The sequence below is a fragment of the Heterodontus francisci genome, unplaced genomic scaffold, assembly GCF_036365525.1.
Source record: "Heterodontus francisci isolate sHetFra1 unplaced genomic scaffold, sHetFra1.hap1 HAP1_SCAFFOLD_43, whole genome shotgun sequence".
NCBI classification, from domain to species: domain Eukaryota; kingdom Metazoa; phylum Chordata; class Chondrichthyes; order Heterodontiformes; family Heterodontidae; genus Heterodontus; species Heterodontus francisci.
Window position 1 is genome coordinate 6,439,298 of NW_027141852.1, and position 9,119 is coordinate 6,448,416.

General features: G+C 44.2%; 1 non-coding gene across 1 annotated transcript; it reads left to right on the top strand.

Moving 5' to 3' along the window:
- The first annotated feature begins 4,593 nt into the window (after window positions 1-4,593).
- trnat-agu (transfer RNA threonine (anticodon AGU)) lies at window positions 4,594-4,667 on the top strand. The gene has a single exon. It is a non-coding gene; the product is annotated as a tRNA-Thr (tRNA).
- The last annotated feature ends 4,452 nt before the right edge of the window (window positions 4,668-9,119 follow it).

The window sequence follows — 9,119 nt, forward strand, 5'->3', positions numbered from 1 at the left end:
ATGAAATTTCACAGAGAGTTGACCAGGGTGGTGAGGTTGATGGTGTGTGTCTGCACTTCAAAATTGTGTTTGAAAAAGTACCATAAAATAGACTTGTTAACAAAATTTGAGCAGATGGGATTAAAGAGGCAGTGGCAGCGTGGATACAAAATTGGCTGAGAGACGGAAAGCATAAAGTAGGGTGAATGCTTGTTTTTCAGAATGGAGGGACTAATACAGTAATGTCACTGTTGTTGCAGTGTGTGCAGTATCTGACCCTGAGCTGTCCTCGGGAGGGAGCTGTTTGTGATTTTCCTGTGGGGTGCATTATCATCAGGGGATCTCTCTGAGCTGTCACAGGGATGGGGCAGTGTGTGATATCCTTGTGCATGTCATGCAGGCCCACTGGCGTGTGGTTGCATCCTGATGCCAAGAAACAGAGCCCCATCTATGGGCAAAAAGTCTCACATCCCTGTGGGTGTCTTGAGAGAGAAGAAGGCTTAGGGAGTAAACCTGGACAGTAAATCCGGAGTGGAGTCCCGTAGGCGGTTACCTGTTACTTGTCAGGTAGTTTTCCAGCAACTCCTACAGCAGAGCTGGTACCAAACAGTGCTGTTTTTTTCCTTTCCTTTGGACAATACTAGCAATGCTGAGAGGGTGTCCTGATGCTCAATGTCTCCATACTATTTGCCCAGGCCTGTGCCCTGGAGAGGACACTCCAGCTTTGTGGTTAAACATTAGCAAAACATGGGAAGAAACAGTTACCAATTATAAGCTCTCACTCAATTGGTGTAGAGTATGAGCACCAGGGGTTACTTTTGACAGTGGGAGAGATCATCGCGTCTCATTGGATAACTACCACCTACTCCAAGCTGTGCAGCCCCCAGTCAGTTAGGTGCTGTCCTGCCACGACCTACTTGCTTCAATGGGTGCTTGGAGCTTAGAGAGATATCTCTCAACTGGCGGATTGATAATCTATGCACCAGGCAAGACAAACCCAACAAAGAAGACACCAGTGCTTCGCATCACAAGCTGGAATGGAAGGACCATGTGTCCTGGCCTTAATGACAACCTTCTGCAGGTTGATAGCACACACAAGACAGCTGTGATTGACAAGGAACTCACAAGGCTCAATGTGGACATTGCTGTGCTGCAAGAAACTAGACTCATTCAAAGTGGACCCCTCAAAGAGAAATACTACACCTTCTTCTGACAGGGGAAAGCCCAAGAGGCAACTCGTGAGCATGGAGTGGGTTTCACAGTAAAAAACATGCTACTTGCAATGAGTGAACCCCCCACTGTTGGCTCAGAGAGACCTCTTACCCTTCACTTGTCAACAAGCGCGGGCCCAGTTAATCTCATGTGCATCTATGTCCCGACACTCACCTCCACCCCAGATGTCAAGGATTAATTCTATGAGACACTTGACACTGCCATCAGTAGAATTCCCAGCACGAGGGACTATACCTTCTCTGGGATTTCAACGCAAGCTTGGGTACTGACTACAGCTTGGCCAATGAGCATAGGGCACCAGGGGATGAGCAAGATGAACAAAAATGGACAGAGGTTGCTGGAGCTATGCTGTCACCATGGACTCTGTGTGACGAACAGCTATTTCCAGGTCAAGCTGTGCCACAAGGTCTCCTGGAGACGTCCGAGATCATGCCACTGGCACCAGCTAGATCTTATCATCACCAGACATACCACCCTCAGCAGTATCCTCATCACACGTAGCTATCACAGCGCTGACTGTGACACTGATCACTCCCTAGTGTGTAGCAAGGTCAGGCTTCAGCCAAGGAAGCTTCACCCATCCAAGAAGAAAGGTCGTTCTCGGATCAACACTAGCCGAACCACTGATCCAGAAGGGACCCAGGAGTTCCTCAACATCCTAGATCAGGCTCTTTCAGAAAACGCCCAAGGCCTCGGTGTGGTATCAAAGTGGAATCATCTGCACGCCACCATCTTTTACTCTGCACTCGCTGTGTATGGGAAAAGAGATGGGAGGAATGCTGACTGGTTTGAGGCTTATTGGACTGAAATGGAGTCAGTTACTGCAACTAAGAAGAGAGCCCTCATGAACTACAAACAAGTCTCCAGCAAACAAACTCTAGAGGCTCTCAGAGCTGCCAGAAACAAGTCTCTGCAGACTGCTCGGCACTGCACCAATCAATACTGGTTAAAACTCTGCAACAGCATACAATCTGCCGCTGAAGCTGGGGGATGCTAGAGGGACATATGAAGGAATTCGACACACCAAGGTTCCTTAGACAGCACCTTCCATACCCGCAACCTCTACCAACTCACTTCGGCAGTTACAGGAGAAGTACTGTGAACAGTACAGACCACTCTACATTGTCTTTATAGACATCACCAAGGCCTTCGATCTTGTTAGCAGAGACAGACTCTTCAAACTGCTGTGGAAAATAGGCTGCCCTCCTAAACTCTTGGGCGTCATCTCTTCTTTCCACGAGAACATGCACAGTTCCGTCAGTTACAATGGAGCAACATCAGACACTTTCACGATCAGCAGTGGGGTAAAACAGGGCTGTGTCCTGGTGACAACTCTCTTCGGAACGTAGGAGGAGGAAGCTTAACCTGTCGAGCCTGTTCTGTCATTCAATTACATCCTTGCTGATCATCTACCTCAACACTGCTTTCCCGCGCTCTCCCCATATCCCTTGATGTCATGAGTATCAAGATTTCTATCAATTTCTGTCCTGAACATACTCAATGATTGAACTTTCACAAACCCCTGAGGTAGAGAATTCCAAAGATTCACCACCCTCTGAGTGAAGAAATTCCACCCTATCTCAGTTTTAAATGGCCTTTTAAATGAAACTTTAAGGAATACAAGCCCAGTTTCCTCATAAGACAATCCCACTATCCCAGGGATTAGTCTGGTTACCCTCCGTTGCACTCCCTCTGTGGCAAGTATATCCTTCCTTAGATAAGGAAACCAAAACTGTACACAATACTCCAGCACGATCTCACCAAGGCTCTATACAATTGCAGCAAGACATCTTTATTCCTGTACTCATGACCCCTTGTGTTAAGGCCAACATACCATTTGCCTTCCTAATTGATTGCTGCACCTGCATGCGAGCTTTTAGTGTCTCATGAACAAGGACACCCAGGTCCCTTTGAACATCAACACTTCCCAACCTCTCACCATTTAAGAAATATTCTGTCTTTCTGTTTATTCTACCAAAGTGGATAACTTCACATTTATTCACATTATATTCCATCTGTCATTTCATTCACTTATCCTGTCCAAGTCCCCTGGAAGCCTCCTTGTAACCTCCTCACAGCTCACATCCTTTACAATTGGCATATTCTTCTCCATGCTGCTATTTTAAACTTTCAGTGACTCAGATGGGGGTGTCCACCTGCATACCAGAGCTGATGACAAGCTGTTCATCTTGGCAAGACTGCGCACCAAGACCAAAATGAGTCAGTTCTTGGTCTGTGAGTTGCTGTTTGCTGATGACGCTGTGCTGACATCCCATAATGAAGTTCATTAACAGCAGCTTGTATATCGGTTCTCCCTGGCCTGCAAGGAATTTGGACTGGCGATCAGCATCAGGAAGATCAAAGTTATGGGCCAGGACGTAGAGACTCCACCTTCCATCAACATCGACAACCTCACTTTGGAGGTTGTCAACAGCTTCACATACCTTCGATCAACAATCACCAGCAATCTGTCCCTTGATACTGAAATCAGCACCAGGATTGTCAATGTTGCAGCTGTCATGTCAAAGTTGAGAAGACGAGTGTGAACCGACAGCAAACTGATCGAAAATGTGAAGCTCTGCGTGTAACAGGCTTGTGTTCTCAGCACCCTCCTTTATAGTAGAGAAGCATCAACAACTTATACAAGCCAAGAAAAGCAGCCGAACAGCTTCCACCTCCGCTGTCTCAGATGGATATTGGGCATCTCCTGGCAGGACAGAGTGCCGAATGAGGAAGTACACCAGCGTGCAGGGATCTGCAGCATGTTTGCCCTCTTGAGTCAGCGGTGACTCTGTTGACTGGGTCATGTGTGCTGAATGGATGACGGTCGCTTTGCCAAAGACATGCTCTTTGGTGAGCTTGCTATCAGCATGAGACCAACAGGTCACCCACGTCTGTGATACAAGGACATCTGCAAAGCGAGATCTCAAGCTGACTGGGATTGGAGTCGATGCATGGGAAGTCCTTCCTGCTGACTGGAATTCCTGGAGAAAGGCATTCAGGAAGACCATGGGAACAGCAGAGGACAAAAGAAATGACCAGATGGTGGGAAAGAGAGCTCAGAGGAAGGAAAAATTATCAGTCGACCTCGGGCCAATGATATTCATCTGCACCAGCTGCGGAAGGGATTGTCACTCACGAGTCATCCTCTACAGCCACAACAAACTATGTTTAATACAGAAGTGACGTACACCCCGGGCGTAGCCCATCGTCTTCCGAGACGGACGGTTGCCTATTACAATTACAACTACAGCTGCAACTGCAAGAGCGAGTCAGAGGCTGGGAACTCTGCCGTGACGAACTCAGCTCTTGACTCGCCAAAGCCTGCCCATTCTCTACAAGACCTTCCTCTGATTTCAATTATGCACACTTTTGCGATCTGGCTCTGTAGCTTAGTTGGTTAAAGCACCTGTCTAGTAAACAGGAGATCCTGGGTTCAACTCCCAGCAGAGCCTTATTTCACAGTAGCAACATGGTTGAAAAGTTTCATTATCAACACTAACATCGGTGTCTTGTGAAATTTAATTCAAAATACATGATGAATTTCAATCACATCAAAAAAACAGCCTTTGTGAAGGATATGATTTTGGAATGGCTGTTCCTCCTTGTACAGAATTTTAGTGCTGATAGATCAAAGGTAACTTCTTTGACATAAATTTGTTCACAGTTACATTCAACCTGGAAAACAGCTTGATATTAATCTCACTGAAGGAGAGTGTTTGTGTCATTATGTGTTGCTTTTAACCGAGACTGGGACATGACGCAAGTGGGAGGGTTTATCTGAGGTTTGGAATATTTGTCAGTTAGGAACAAGAAAAATCAAAGGAACCAAATAAGAAAACCTATGTCTCATGTGGTTACCGAGAAACGGTGAGAAGATATTAAACTTTGTTGCATTTAATACAACTGTGTGAACTTTGATATTTGCGGCCTTTTATAAACAGTATTTGAAGGATCTCAGTAAAAATGTTCAGTGTTGATGAGAGTGGGGTCTGGCTGAGCAGCTGCTTAATGTGACAGGGTCAGGACTGGATGCAGGAAGTTCTCTGACAGTCTCTCTCTGATGGGTTGAGTTGATTTTCAACTGGCAGCTGTTGCTGTTTTGATAATTCAAGTTCCCTCCACCGATTTTTTTGGACAGACAGTGCAGTATGAGGATGTAAAGGGTTAATGCTGAAGACAGTGGGATTAACCCCTCCCACAATCAGAGTGATGATGTAACAGTCACATGAGATGAGGTTTGGGAGGAGAGAGCAGCACCAAGGATGCTCGTTTCGGAGGCTTGATGAGTGTGCATATAGTATTGTGTAAATTAGAAAAGAGTTCTTCGTTCTTTCAGCAGGAAATGTGTCCAGAAAATATCACGAAACTCACAATTTTATTATTCAGGAGTTGGAACACAGGGATATTAACTCCAAGTGACAGTAGTGGTTTCATTTAACAAAAGAAAAGTAGAGAATAATATTGCTCATTGATTGAAATCCCCCAGTGAGGAGACAGTTAAACAGGTGATCTGTTGGGGCATCCTTCAATTCAAGGTCTCGGCAGCATTTAATCTCAATTTTTGGTGAAATTCTCTGTTTTTTGCATCTTATTTTAATTCAGCTTTGATGGACCAGTGAAAAAACTGAAAAAAGTGAACAGATCCATCCTTTCCTTCCTTCCTTCTTCCCATCAGTTTCTCTTTTCTGTCCCAATTTAATCTGCTGTTTCTGCTGTTTTATCCATTCCAATCAAAATTCAACATTCCAATCAAATCTATTTGTTATTCCACAGTGTCTCTCCATGTGTTTTATTCTGTTGTATTCTCTCACAGTCTGTTTCCTGATCAATTTCACATCTCACTCTGTTCTGGTGAAGATCAGAAGCAGTGTTATCTGTTTGCAACACCCGACAAGTCGGCCTGAGGCTGTGTCTCATCGACAATGTGGAGTTAGGAACATAGAAACATAGGAGCAGGAGTCGGCCATTCAGCTCATCGAGCCTGCCCCACCATTCAATATGATCATGGCTGATCATCCACTTCAATGCCCTTTTCCCCACACTTTCGTCATATTCCCTTATGTCATTTGTATTTAGAAATCTATCAATCTCTGCTTTAAACATACTCAATGACTGAGCTTCCACAGCCCTCTGGGTTACAGAATTCCAAAGATTCACAACCCTCTGAGTAACAACATTTCTCCTCATCTCTGTCCTAAGTGGCTTGCCCCTTATTTTGAAATTGCGTCCCCTGGTTCTCGACTCCCCAACCAGGGGAAACATCTTAGCTGCATCTACCCTGACTGTCCTTTAAATATTTTGTGGGTTCCAATGAGATCACCTCTCATTCTTCAAAACTCTAGAGAATAGAGCCCCAGTTTCCCCAATCTCTCTTCATAGGACAGTCCCACCATCCCAGGAACAAGTCTGATGAACCTTCGTTGAACTCCCTCCATGGCAATAATATCCTTCCTGAGGTAAGGGGACCAAAGCTGCACACAGTACTCCAAGTGCAGTCTAACCAAGGTTCTATACAATTGAAGCAAGAATTCACTACTCCTGTACTCAAATCCTCTTGCGATAAAGGCTAACATACTATTAGCCTTCCTAATTGCTTGCTGCACCTGCATGTTAGCTGTCAGTGACTTATTGACATGGACACCCAGATCACCCTTATATTCTATACCTCAGTTAATAAAGGAAAGTATTCCATATACCTGCTGAACCACCTTATTGACCTGTCTGGCTACTTCAGGGATCTGTGGACATTCACTCCAACGTCCCTCACTTCCTCTACACCATTCAGTGTTCTCCCATTAATTGTGTATTCCTTTGCCTTTTTTGACGCCTGCTCTCGCTGTTCCCTGCTCTCCGAGTGAACTCTTGCTCCCTCTCCTGGGCTCTTTATGCTCCACTCTGCTCTCACTGTTTCCCGCTCTCTTAATGTATCAATATTTGTTTGCCTTGTGTTTAATTTAAAATATGAATTAACTGTATTTTACAGTTGTAGGTTTTATTTGGTAGTCCTGTACAAGTTGTGGATTGATATTTAATATTTAGCTCTGTGAAAACGATTGTGAATGAAAATATAACTTTCAATCTGATACATGGGCTGGTCTGCAAGCTCCAAGTCCTTCATTTTGTAGTAATGGAATTGATAATGTATCTTTCAGTCATAATCTCTGTGGCATTTTTGACCTGGTATGTAATGCACAACATGGTCTAACGTCTGATGTACATTATTGGGATTCAAAGGATCATAAGAAATAGGGGCATTAGGCCATTCAGCCCATCGAGCCTGCTCCAACATTCAAACAGATCGTGACTGATCATCTACCTCTACGCCATTTTTCCCTGCTATCTCCATATCCCTTGATCTTGTTAGTATTTAGAAATCTATCGATTTCTGTCTTAAATATGTTCAATGATTGATCTTCCACAGCCCTCGGGGATAAAGAATTCCACAGATTTCTCACCCTCTGAGTAAAGAAATTCCTGCTCATCTCAGTCTCAAATGGCCTGCCCTTATTCTGAGACTGTGTCCCCTTGTTCTAGACTCACTAGACAGAGGAAACATCCTATCCATATCTACCATGCACACCCTGTAAGAACTTTGTCTGTTTCAATTAGATCACCTCTCATTCTTCAAAACTCTAGAGAATTTAGGCCCAGTTTCTGCAGTCTCTCATCATAAGACAATCCCACCATCCTCGGGGATGAGACCGGTGAATCTCTGTTGCACTCCCTCTGTGACAAGTCTATCCTTCCTTAGATAAGGAAACCAAAATTGTACAGAATACTCCAGGTGCGGTCTCATCTAGACTTCATACATCTTTACTCATGTACTCAAATACGCTTTCAATGAAGCCAACATACCACTTGCCTTCCTAATTGCTTGCTGCACCTGCATACTAGCTTTTCGTGTCTCATGAACAAGGACACCCAGGTGCCTTTGGACATCGACACTTCCCAGCCTCTCACCATTTAAGAAATACTCTTTCTGTTCATTCTACCAAAGTGGAGAACTTCACACTTATTTATATTATATTCCATCTGCCATGTTCTTGCCCATTCATTTAACCTGTCCAAATCCCCTTGAAGCCTCTTTGCATTCATTCTGCACCTTTCAATCATGTAAATTTTGTCTGTTCTGTTTCAAGTTTTATATTTAAAATGTAACCATGGTGACAGAGTTTATTTAGATCTGATAGTGAGTTTGTTTTTGCACTGTGATTGATGTATCAACCTGTCAGCTGTATTGAATTGGAGTGAAATGGAAACAACTTCTGTCTCTCCTGCTGTTGTTTGACTGTTGGATTGAAAATGTGTCTCTTGACTTTGGGATCAGTGTCTGTCTGACTACTTCTTTTGTTTGTTCCAGTGGAATTGATGAGCTGGCAGTATCTCTGTGCTTTGGGAGTGATCCTGTACCGACTGTGTGTTGGAACGAGATCACTGCACTTTTCCTTGTGTCCAAGAATCACCACACCCATTCAGGTTCCTTCATGTATTTTCCTGCAGGAATGAAATAACTGGTGAGGTAGAAGATACAAAAGCGATCAATGTAATCGTCCCAGTAATAATCATCATGAACAATCACAAAATGAAAACCAGGAACACAAACAGTGTCAGTGTCTGACTCCACTGCAGTACTGCAGTATTCAGCTTCTGTTTACCAGGTGTTTGCAGTGGTTTTACAACACGTTTGTGACATTCAGAAACAACACAAGCCCTGCACTGCTCAATGACTGGGACTGTCCAATAGAGCAGTGACCTTCACACAGTCACATTTCTATTTCAACGGAAAACAAGCAGCCACTAATTAAAATGTGCCTTTCACACTTCTCACCTGGTGTCTGCAATAAATGTTCTTTGTCTAACTGTCCACATCGTTATTTTGCGGCTATTTTCCCCCCACTGTTCAC